This window comes from Ambystoma mexicanum, chromosome 5p (genome assembly GCF_040938575.1).
Source record: "Ambystoma mexicanum isolate Mex_15411 chromosome 5p, UKY_AmexF1_1, whole genome shotgun sequence".
NCBI lineage: Eukaryota > Metazoa > Chordata > Amphibia > Caudata > Ambystomatidae > Ambystoma > Ambystoma mexicanum.
Window position 1 is genome coordinate 15,932,944 of NC_090930.1, and position 13,064 is coordinate 15,946,007.

Genomic DNA, 13,064 nt, shown 5'->3' on the forward strand with positions numbered 1-13,064 from the left:
CACCAAATGTGATTCCTGTAGAGGAGGGGAGGACAGTGGCCTCCACCTCAGACACGGGGTAAGGGTAGGTCAGGCTGACAGCCTGTACTCCAAGTGCCTTACCTTTACACTTGGAGTCACCCCTTTTGTGATCCAGAGCCCCACAGTCCCAACAAGCGCCAGGAGTGCGGGGTACGGTACTGGAACCACCGGGAGCCTGCTTTGCAGCAGGTGGACCACTACTCTTATTCCCACCCACAGATGACTTATCCCCACTAGATTTATGGGTTTTAGGAGAGGAATGTTTTGGTTTACTCGACTGTGACAGCTTCTGGGACTCCTCAGCTTTCTGAGAGGCCCCCTTTTCTTTGTCCTTGTCCTTCCCACAGTTGTCCTTAGGGGGAAACCCAGTGGGAGACCCACTTGTCAGCCAACCTAGCCAGCTTAAAGGGGTCCAAAATGTTCTGCTCAGCAACATACTGATACAGCTCTGGTGAACAGGCTTCAGAAAAATGCTCAAAAAACAAAAGGTGAGACAATTCAACACAAGTTTTTACCTTGTATCCATCAATCCACCCCATTATGTTCATGTGCGCAGCACTCACGCAGTCAACCCAAGACACATTCTCTCTTTTCTTAAAATCCCTGAACCTTTTAAGGTATTGGGTAGGTATTTTGCCAAACATGACAATCAAAGCAGACTTCATGCGCTCATACTGACCCCTTTCTTCCACACTGAATACAGTCATATCCAGTCTGTTGCACTCTGCTTAAACACTATGCCCAATCTCTCTTATCTACATCATGAATTGCACAAGCCATCTGAAATGCTTCAATCCATTGGAGGATATCAAAACCCTCCACAAACACACCAACCAAATCTTTCATAAACTTCGTGGCTGGGGACCTGACACTCTCAACCGATTTAGCTGAAGTCTCCACTCTAGCTCTCTCTAGCTGGATTCTCTGACATTCAGTGTCCTTGTTCTTGAGTTCAAGGTCCTTATCTTTGAGTTCAAGATCCCTATTCTGAGCTCCACTTGTTGTGCCAACTCCTCTTTCTTAAGCTTAGCATCTATTTCCAACTTGCGGTATTCAAAGGCCAATTTCATCCTTAATAACTCAAGTTCCAAGGCATTCCATGAAGAAACATTGCTGGAGCTTGGAACAGAGGCAGCAGGAATCATGGCATTTCCAGAAACAGATTCAGCAACAACCCTTGGGGCAGAGTCGTCATTGGTTGCATCCCCCCTTCAAGAGTTTCACCATCAGTCTGGTAGTCCATCAGGGCAGCTATCAGCTCAGCCCTAGACTTATCCACAAAGTCTAACTCCCTGGCTTCACAAGCACTCTGGAGAGCCTCTAAGCTCATCCTAGTCAATTTACCATTTGCAATAGACTCCATCGCTTGTAATGCAGTTATTTTGTACACAACCAAACCTTAATTTATTAAAGTGTAGATATTTTGTAAGTGGCACGGTTATACACTGATTCTTAAAACCATAATCATCCCACCGCTGCCGCCAGTGTGAAGACGCTGGAGGGGGTGTCTGTACGTCCACTCTCTATCTGGTAGAGGAGAGGCACAGAGAACCCCTGCCGAGATTCTCAATATTGGTACGTGGTCGAGCAATCAAGGCCTAGCTTCTCAAGAGGTGATGCAGGCTGGTTCTTAAGTACAGTGTAGTCCCCAAGTCCCCACAAAGGAATGTCCACACACTGTATTAGTTAAAACACAGTCTTTGTATAATTAAGTTCAAGGTTATAAACAATCACAATTACTCACTTTGTGCTTAGTTAATCTATAATGGCAAATATACACAGTTCTAAGTGGTACCACACTTATTATCAGATCTCATTAAAGTGCATCAACTATACTCTGGTCAAATGTCACACAGATCGGGGCGTGGCCAGCGCGCGTACGATGAGGATGTGATCCTTCGTCGCTCCCGGCCACCAGCCTAATGCTACACCCATCCTACCTTCAAAAAGTATGTGAGAAGCCTGAAAAATACTCCAGCGACGTACGAAACTCTGCCGCACCGAATCGGGACATAGTGGACCGGAACCGGTGCGGGATTCGTAAGATACGGCTCCCGACAGACTCAGGCAGCAGGCCGCGGAGGATATCTAAGATGGCAGCCGAAAACATGTAAGAGGTGGAGAGCGCGGCAACCCTGTAAGGCAACCAGCCTGAGGACAGAATTGATCGAGTGCAGCCGCCTGCCCTGTAGCTGTGGAAAGGGAGAAATCGACCGGAGCCAACATACGCCCGCTCTCCCTTGTGCCGGGCCACTTTGGCCAAGAGACGCTGTGGTGATTACACCTCGGCGCACAGCCGAACGAAGAGACTCCTCCTCCGCACCCAAGCAGCGACGAAGGGCTGCCACCAGCTGGCATACAGAGCTCGGAGCCCAGGGACCCAACAGCCTGATAGCAGTGAAAAGTCAACGAGGAATCACCCTATCACTCCTGCGGCGCCTTAAGCGAGGAAAGAATCACCACTGCCCCTCCTGGGGTAAGTCAACGCTGTGCTGTGACCAGCCTGGACTGCTGCCTGATCTCACATCACAGTCGCGGGTGCGCCGCTCTGCGGAGAGCGCCTGCTGGACCTTCTCCACTGCAGCGCCGGCACACGCACCCGGAGCAAGCAGACAGAGCATTGCGGTAAGGAGAAAGGAAGGAGGGGGACGGGAGGTGACGACAGTGGGCGCGGGCCCTTGCCTGCCCTCCCGACACGTTAGCACAGCAGTAAAGACCCTGCGGGTCCCGCAGTGCCATCCAGAACAGCACGGGTGAGAGCGGGCACAGCGATACTCCAGAGCGCGGCTGCCTAAGCACCCCCCCAGGCCGTGCGACACGGCGTGGAAGAGGAGGGGACATCGCTAATAGTGGGTGGCAGGGGGGGCACCCCCCAATTCTCGAACCTACAACACTGGGGCGAAGCGCACGGGCGCCTGCGAGTGCCCCAGAGGAATGGACATAACACGCAGCAGGGGCAAGAAACGACAGCAAAAGAAGCAGGCCCACCCACGGTGAGGAGTAGGCGGGGGCCTGCGCACTACAATTGCTCCACCTGCGGAGCCGGTGTCCCAATACTGCCGGTTTCTGCGGGTGAATAATAGACTTATACCACAGCAAAGAGGGAGAGAACACTCCAGACCTGCTCAAAACGAGTGAAACATACATATGCGCACAAACACAGCAAGTACTGCGGCATATGGAGACCTGCTTCTTGTAGTCACTCTTGTCAGCTGGAGGGTACAGTGGAGCGGAGGCTCACGCCGGGTGGTCCTGCAGTACCGCCCCCTTCTGGGCTCTATGTCTCAGGAGACAACAAACCTAACCTTCCTCGAGCGCCCTCACAGGCTAGCATGGCGCCCCCCCCAGAACTGAAGTAATCTCCCACGACTCCAAGACGTGCAGACAATATGGGGAAAGACAAGCCCAGGAAAACCTCCACACAGAGTAGGATAGAACAATACGCGACCACACCGATGTCCCGCTCACCAGAGCGGTTGACATCAACGGACCCAGAACAGGTGCAGGATGACATCTCCCTCAGGGACGTGATGAGTGCCATTGCCAGCTCCAGAACATCAATGGAGAAATAAATGGACAGTATTGGCGCTGATGTGTCATTACTGAGGCACAACCTCCAAAAGCTGACTTCACGCACTGGGGAGGCTGAGGCGCGCATCTCAGAGACCGAGGACAACTTACGGGGGGTCAACCGACACATGGCTAGCATGCTGGACCGTATTAAGACCCTGGAAGCAAGGGTGGACAACAGTGAGGGCAGATCCAGATGCAATAATATCTGCATAATCGGTATCCCGGAAAAAGCAGAAGGGCCAAGTATGGACAATGGCTCACTGGTATATACAAGGCGGAATCCTTCTCCAAGTTCTTTTCCATCGAGCGGGCGCACCGCATTCCAACGGGTAAAGTCATACCTGGTGCACCACCGTGCACAGTTATCGCAAGACTACAGGTATAGGGACGCTGTGCTGCAGATGGCAAGAGCGAAAGGGCGCATCACCTTCGACGGAACTAAAATCGCCTTTTTTCCCGACTTCACTAGAGAGGTGCAAAAAGCACGCCAACCATTTGATCCACTCAAGAAAAAGCTACATTAAATGGGAGCTAAATACGGCCTAATCTTCCCAGCTCAACTCAAAATTTTCCACAATGGCATGACGGTGCATTTCACAGACCCCAAAGAAGCGTGGAACTGGGCAGAAAGACACATAGAGGGAGACTGGAACGCAAGAAAGAAACCAGGGGGGGACGCGATTGACCACATCCAGAGCGACCACCAGACATCAGGCCCCAACAACAAGAAGAGAGGCCGCAACAGGGAAATTAATAATAGAGAACAGCAAAGCCCAAAACCATTGTAACAGCTGTAAGCAAAAATGCAATGGAGCCTCAGCTCTGAAAAGAGAATGTGAACCACAAAGCACTCAATGTCTGGCGGCCAAGCTAGAGCCGGTCCCCCTAATGAAGAAACGAACACACAACATCAAACAAGAGCACTAGACTGCTTAGCTTCAGTGTCAACACACAATGGCGAAGCTCAACTGGTGCAGAACCGATACATGCGATTTGAAGTTTAATTGTTTGACAAGTTAGGATGGGACGACAGATGCTTCAGTTGGGGTTGGAGTATAGGGATGGGGGAGTTTGGGGAGAAAGTTTCTATTCACCGATTAGGGTACAGTGGCACCCATACAATTGCCACGGGTTTCTACAGTTTCTTGTTAGTTGGGGTTACAGCATGTCCAGACAGCATTTCAACCATCACCCTCGGCACAACCCACATCACAGCACCAGGAGCAGGACCCTGGACCCCGCAGGTTCTCCGGCCAACCCCTCATTAAACGCGCTAAATGGCACCGACTCAAACCCAGTCGCCATCGACTGATCGCCCCAGGTCCCTCAAAGTGTTCACCTGGAACGTAAACGGGATGGGATCCGCGATTAAGAGACGCCTCATTAAGCAACTACTGGGCAGACACTCCCCCGATGTGGACCTGCTAACCAAAACACACCTAGCGGGAACACAATGTACCCTCTTCTGGAGAACGAACTACAGAGCCGCCTTCCACGCGGGATACTCTATGGGATCCAGGGGTACCCTCATTCTCATACATAAACGCATCCCATTCTCTCTGCAGACTCTAGAACAAGACCCTCGGGGCCGCTACACTCTAATTTTGGGAACAATTTGGGGCGAAACACTAGCTTTTGTATCAATATACTCCCATCCAGGACTGGAGCAGGAGCTATTGGACGAACTAACTACCCTCATGGGCAAACATCAACCCGAAAAGTGGTTTTTGGGCGGGGACTTTAACAACGTCATGACCGTACCCACCTCAGACAACGCAACCCGACTACCCCCACAAAGCTATTCAATTTTGTATCTGCCTTAGGCCTTTGCGACATGTGGCGGGAACTTCACCCGGGCACCAAGGGTTACTCATTCCACTCCGGGGCCCATGGCTCCCTCTCCAGGCTCGACTACCTCCTCCTCCTGAACACTGACCTTTACAGGGTATTGTCTGCGGACTTGCTCCCCCATGGAATCTCGGACCACTCACCCCTGCTGGTGGAACTCCGAATGCATGGTATAACCCCCCCTAAAACATGGAGACTAAACAATTACTATCTTGGGTTGCCAGAACTGGTGGACTGCCTTACTGAAGCATCCACCGAATACTTTGAGATTAACGACATGGGGGTAAACAACCCAGTAACAATATGGGAGGCCTACAAAACTGTGCTGCTGGGAGAGATAATCTCCTGGATAGCGAACAAAAAGAGGGAAAGGCTCTGAGGGATAACAGAGGCAGAACGGGAGGTGACCCGGTGGGAGAATAATCATATCCTAGACCCAACCCTCCAGACTCAGGGATCCCTCAAACGTGCCACTGAGCGCTTCCGCAACTTAACGCTAGACAACGCCAAACAAGCTCACTGGGATTCCAGGGCGAGAATATATGAGCTTGGGGATGAAGCCGGCAAAATGCTGGCTTGGCTGGAGAGGAGGGACGAGGGCCAGCGCTGTGTCCGGGAGATCATTACCCGGGGGGGGGGGGGCACCAGTCAGATGCCGAAATTGCGGAAGCCTTTGCCCAGTTCTATGCCACACTATACCAGTCCCCAACCTCCTCACTGGACCCGACCCGACTAGACTGTATAACATTCCCTTCTCTAACAGCGCAACAGTGAACGGAGCTAGACTCTGACCTCTGAGAAGCTGAAATTGCAGAAGCCCTAGCGCAACTACAAACAGGGAAAACACTGAGCCCCAACGGGTTCCTGGTTGAAACCTGGCAAAAACTGGGTACGAACAACATGGCAGCCCCCCTTCACAAAATGCTGCTACACGGCCGGGAACAGGGCACTCTCCCATCAGATCTGTGCAAAGCTACCATTGTAGTTATTCCTAAATCCGACAAGCCCCCAGAGAGATGCACCTCCTATAGGCCGATATCGTTAATTAACAGCGAAGCCAAGGTCCTAGCCAAGCTATTAGCCAACCGATTGCAACCGGTGGTCGACACTCTGATTCACCTGGACCAATGCGGCTTTATGCCACACAAGTCAACTCGAATGATCTTGCGTCAGCTTCACCTTGCACTAGAACGCGCCCCCATTTTCGACACACCACTTGCTCTCTTGGCAATTGACTTTGAGAAGGCCTTCGACTCGATCAGATGGGAAAGCCTTTGGGAAATCATGACGCGTATGGGTTTTGGGGAGGGATACCTGGGATGGGTTAAACTACTTTACACCAATATTCAGGCACAGGTCAGGGTGAACGGGTGGACCTCCTGGCTCTTCCCTCTTGGCAGGGGTACGTGGCAGGGATGCCCCTTCTCTCCCCTTCTCTTCGCCCTGGCTTCGCCAGAGTGCAACATGGGCGGGATTCAAATGGCCAGAAGGACACGAAGACCGAACCTCCCTATATGCGGATGATCTCCTGGTGTATCTAGGGGACCCACCCCGGTCCTGTCCCATAGTGACACAGATGCTTGTCCGCTATAGTGAGTTTAGTGGGCTTAAAATTAATTGGGGAAAATCGGTCCTCTTTCCGGTGAAGGGTGGAGAGCTGGCTCACCCATGGGATTGCCCGTACCGAACAGAGCGGCAGGGCTTCCGGTACCTGGGAATTTGGATCATAGCAGACCTTACTAAATACGCAACACACAACCTCCACGATTCCTCTATGTTCTGCAGAATGCCCCACTTAAAATTACAAACTCAGAATTTGTCCGGGTCGAGACCCTCCTCAGGGAACTCATATGGGGTGGAGGCCAATCACGCATAACACTGTCCACACTTCAGAGATCGATCTGGGAGGGCGGGATAGGGGTGCCCGCCTCCAAACTTACTACTGGGCCTCACAGCTTGCGGTAGTCAATGACCTGCTTCATGGGGTTCGGGAGTTACCCCATATAAGGGCCGAGCTGGCCACCTTGAATGAGACAGACCCGCTACATATACTATACCAAAACCCCCAGAGACCCCCCGTCCAACAACCGCGACCCATATCACTACAGTTTGGAGACAGGCACATGCGTTTGTGGGTTGGAAAAATAAAATAACCACGGCGCAACCCCAATGGCACAACAGTAACTTAATGGAAACCGAGAAGCTTGAGCCATGGCCACGCTGGGAGAGGGCGGATATCCTGAGAATAGAACACATCCTGAAGGAGGGAAACATAGCCTCTTTTGAAGACATGCAATCAAAATTTCATCTTCCAGGTACAGAACGGTACCACTATATGCAACTGACCCACGCCCTGAAGGCCCACATACCAAAGGACGCTGATATCCCGGACTTCACACCAATAGAACGTAACATGTTACCGGCGTTCATTCCCACCAAATGTACTTCCATCCTATATAATGCCATTACATCCTTCGCCACTCCTGAACTGACAAGCCTAAAAGTTAAATGGGAGAGGGATGTAGGGCAGATAGACCCAGAGGACTGGATCCAATTCTTAATGCACCCACGGAAGTAGCAATCTCCTCCAGGATCCGGCTGGTGCAACTCATAATTCTGCATAGAATGTACTACCCTAGAATGTTGCTACATGGCTGGAAGAGGGCAACCAACTCAAACTGTCTCCGGTGTGGCGAGGAAGAAGGAACGTTGTTTCATATCCTCTGGGAATGCCCCCGAATTCGCACTTTTGGAACGCTTGCTGTGGTGAACTGGCTAGGATACTCACTCGTACTATACAACCAGATCCAAGAGTGTTAATCCTGGGCGTACCAGAAGAGAGTGATCTTACTAAGTGGGAAAAGCTGCTACTGAACACGGCGGCGGGCCTTATGAAGCGCAATATTGCCCAAAAATGCGGAGTTCCACAACCCCCAACGCTGGAACAATGGGCAATGGACATGGACGTCTGCGCTACGATAGAATGTCGAATATACAATGCAAGAGGCTGCCCTACTAAAGCCTCTAAAATATGGGGGAGGCGGGAAGAGGGGGGATCCTAGCACCCACGGAGGTTGATGATGTGGGTCTGAACACTTGCACAGACAGTTATGAGAAGTGTTATTTTTGATTGGTGATGATGGTATTGATATCAACTCAAAATGGGACATGCTGGCCCTCAATTGTTGGCTGTTGTGACTATGCTATAAAACAATAAAAAATGTTTTATCAAAAAAAATGTCACACAGATCACTTAATAAAGGTAACCAACAATAGACATATGAGGAAAAGCAGTTGGTTAGAACAATTGGCAGAATACTGGCCTCTACCGTTAAACACAGCTCTGTGTGGAGATCCCCCCACCTGGGCAACCTGTAAAATAAAGATATATCACAAGCCCAGTCCATATATTGTTCTATAAGTCTTATTTCCTTCTAAAATAGTTCTACAACCTCTATGTACCTGGAATAGCAGAGTTTGTCGTCGGGTCCTTCTTGAGCAGCTCCCTTTTAAGGCAGGAGCCATGGATCGTCGAGATCCCACGAGGAAAAGGGTTGAATGACAACGGTGAGGTGGCAGCTTCGCTCGTAGCAGTGCTCGTCAACGACGGAGCGTTGGCGTCCTGCAAAGAAGAGGCATGCGGGCCACCTCGTGATGATAGTTCAGGGGTTACCAGTCATTTGGTCGACAACCAAATGGTCGAATGAGCATTTGGTCGACACCAAATGGTCGAAATCCAAATGGTCGAATTTTCTTTTTTTTTTTTTTTTTTTTTGGGGGGGTCCCCCCTAATCCCCCTTTTTATATATTATTTTTTTTTTTTTACCAAACAAAACGAAAACAAATATATAAATACATTTAAAAAAAATTTCGACCATTTTTTTTTCGACCATTTGGTTTCCACCAAATGGTCATTCGATCTTTTTTTTTCGACCAAATGAGCGGACACCTAGTTCAGGACCGCAAAGAGTTTGAAGAACTGTGGCCCAGCAAGGGCGTTGGGTCGTAGGCGTCTCTGCAGTCTTCAGGTTGCGGGAAACCCCACTGGCAGATGCTCCTTGGCGCATCGGCAGCCTCGACTTTCTCGGGTGGGACAAAGCGGTCGGCGGTGCAGGCGAGAGCGTCCTTGGATCAAATGTTACTTTTTTCCAATACCTAAAGGTGTGCAGGGGACGGGAGTTCCTATTATCAATAGGAACTCCACTTCTTTTTTATATGTTTGATTTGTTGATACCAGAGTCATTTTCTTTCTCCCAGGCACCCGTAAAAAAGTGATAAGATCGGAAGAGCCATTAGCATCTCGAAATTATTTAAATCTATGGAAAGAATTGATTGAAAAAGAAAGGGTGTGCTGCTTCTCTTTTGTGGTTTTCTAATATGACCAGCTTATCCAGTCATCGGCTTCTTCGACCTGACCACTGAACCGACTCTGTTGGACCTCATGATCCACTTGTCTCCCCTCATTGCCTTCGAACCGGAACAAGCTCTATTCGACCCCTGCTCGACACTGCACCCCATCTAGGACAACAAGAATGCTGCACTCGAACCGCACAAACAGCACCAAACAACCTGGTTCGCTGTCGACAAACCACCAAGAAGGTACTATTGACCCATAGCTGCCCACTAGGCCCATTTAGGCACTCGAGACTAGTGAGGTCCCCTGTGCACCTTTTTCCTAAAACATATCAATATGGTCACTAAAATTGCCTTCTCACACCTGTATTCTTGCCAAACGTGTTGCCTGCTGTCTATTCTTGCAGCTCCACTGTCTTTTCCACAAGCGCGTGTTTTTGTACAGATTTATTTTTCAGTTTTCGTGCAGATGGTGTGTTTAATTAAAGAGTATATATTTTTTATAGAACCTTGCTTGGACATTTTTCCTTTATTTTGAGCTGTGATGCTTTGCTGTTTGGGTCACCACTGAGGCACATTCACACCCTTCTTGAGAGCATAGCCTTCCCTCTGCCCACGTTACCACACAAGGCGAAGGAGGCATATCTCTTGACTGGGCCTGTTGTACATTGAGGACTGCTGCTTCCTGGTTTGTGGAAGTGTGAGGGCAGAGTGGATGCTTGAATCTCTACTCATCCTTGACTCCTGCAGGACTGAAGTCGATTCCTCAGAGGATGGACATATTGTTCTGGGTGTAAAGACGTTCCATGACAAGGGCCCTCATACCAAGTATGGTGGTAGCCATGAGGAAATTAGCTCCATGGCTGCCTCCCATATCGATCCCGCCTCCGGCGTTGTTCAAAGGGGACTTACCGGTCCATTCCAACCCTGGTGGGACCGGTAAGTCCTCATTGAACATGCCATTCCCCATTCCCATTTGAGCACCCATAGGGCTCAATGGGAATGGGGAGGGCGCTAATAACGGGCTCGCGAATGGCAATCCTGCTATTTGCGCCCTGGTCCCCTAACAGGACCCGTAAGGTACCTTTGGTCCGACCAAATGTACCTTACGGGTCCCGTTAGGGGACCTCGGAATGGGGCGGTAGGGGATTACCGGCACTGGTCTCCTTACCGGTGCCCGGTATCCCCTACCGCCAGACTTGGAATGAGGGCCAATGTCTTTTACTGGGACAAACAACATGTTATGGTTCACACAGCCTGCATGACTCTTGCATGGTTATTTTCTGAATGCCATGGAATAACACTGTGCCTGATTGGAAAAGTGTAAAATGGGCAGTACCCTCTTGAAATAGGCATCATACATTTGTGGTGTGGGATAAGGGTGTCCAAATGGAAGCAACAATATACTTTACTATCCTGATTTAAAATAGCGCAGAAGAAGCTGGCCTGACAATGTTCTGAGGCCATGTTACCCTGGCATGGTAGGTTTGGCATTCACCATGAGCGTAGCCTGGTGATTGGTTGGGTGCAATAGAGTGTGCTGGACATGTGCTATAATGATTCAATGTGGAATTGCCTCTCCAGTTGTCTGTAAGTAAAGTAAGACTGGCAGATCATGACTATGTTGACACCACCCGGTCATGACTCCATCTAGCAATGATATCTATAACACTCCTGGGGCCTCATTACGAGTAGCACCATGGCTACCCCCTTACCGCATTCCGGGTCCGGGTTCTTGAAATAGGGACTGACGGGTCATTCCAACCTTGGAGGACCCGGTAAGTCCCCATTCTGAGAGCCATTCCCCATTCCCATTCGAGCCCCCGTGGGGTTCAATGGGAATGGGGATGGAACTAATAACGGGCCCGCTGGTAGCGGGCCCGTTATTAGCTCCCTTGTCCCTTAGCGGCTCTCGCTAAGAGTGCCTGGTAAAACCACGCGCCCATAGCGGGACCCGCTAAGGGACCTCGTAATGCAGCGGTAAGGGTTTAACGGCAACGGTACCCTTACCGTTGCCATTAACCCCTTACCGCTGACCTCGTAATGAGGCCCCTGGTATTTTTGGTAACTGCCACCCACAAGACAACGGGACGCCAACTGAACTCATGCATACCACGGACCCCGTAAAAAGGTCTTAGAGACTGGGCTCCACCGATGACAGCCAATCGATGCCAGGTGGCACTAAACATGCACCAAGAGGATGGACTACTCCATGTCCTCTTCTGACTCTGCACCCACCTTGCCCCTGGGGTAGATCTCCTGATGGCGCGGTCCATTCCAGCCTTATCGTATTGCCCGTTATAGTGACTGCAAGGTCAGAGATTTTGGATGGTGAGGAAGCAGGTGCTGCCCTTTTCTTGCGGATGTTGGGCACGGCAGGCAATGCTCTGGGTCTGGTCCTGCTGAAGACTCTTCCATTGGCTGTAGGTCTCTGGTCGATCGGACCTGGGAATAGATTCAAAAGGTGTTTAGCGCACATCATGAGCTGGTACACTACTGTTGTACATACTGACCATAAGCACTGTGCTGGCATTAAACACTACCTATGGGCCTAACCTTTCTCATTCAAGTGATGCCATGCGCTGGCACAATACTAGTGCCAAATAAAGAGGTGCCCATTCGCCCCGAGCGTCTCACTGAGCGCCTCCGCTTGCCCGGCTGTGCCCAAGAACATGGATGCAAGGGGCTGACTATTACATTACATGCATCACATGCCCCCAGACATGCACAGGGCCCCTGTGCGCATTCAGTGACTTCAGCATTTCTTTCATTCTTGCACAATAAGAAACACATCCTCCAGGCGATTTGGTAAAACAAGCTCCTATATCTTAAGCTCCCCAAATTTCTTCCACGCTGCACTGCAACAAACACCACTAGAGCGGAAACAACGACACCCCCTTTAAACACTTGAGAAACACAAACAAGACACAAGGCTGAAGGAACAGCAAAGGAAACTGCACATGTAAATTACCTGCACACACAGGAGTGTACATGCTAACTAGATGGCTCCACAATCGAGAACTCAACTGGTCGAGGAGAAAGCAAGGAACCCTCTGAGCAGGGAAGGCGGTCTCTCGATTGCCTGGAGGATAAGTGGGCAATCTTACAGAAGGCTGAAGATAGCGCACACTTATTACAGCTGGCAAAAAACATTTCACAGAAAAACGTTAAGACTGGGATTTCTGAAGAAGAACCATTTCACACCTCAAGCCAGGGTAGGAACTCAGTCAATCCCCCTGAAGCCCACTGGGATATCCTGGCCAGCACCT

General features: G+C 50.3%; 1 protein-coding gene across 1 annotated transcript in view; it reads right to left on the bottom strand.

Annotated features, from left to right (window-relative positions):
- The window catches only part of LOC138480668 (mucin-2-like), a 75,648-nt gene extending 63,416 nt beyond the window's left edge, over positions 1 to 12,232 (bottom strand). Inside the window, exon 1 of the mRNA XM_069612341.1 lies at positions 12,034 to 12,232. The gene's annotated coding sequence lies outside the window, so the exon portion shown is untranslated. The remainder of the gene's footprint in view (positions 1 to 12,033) is intronic.
- Positions 12,233 to 13,064: the final 832 nt, after the last annotated feature.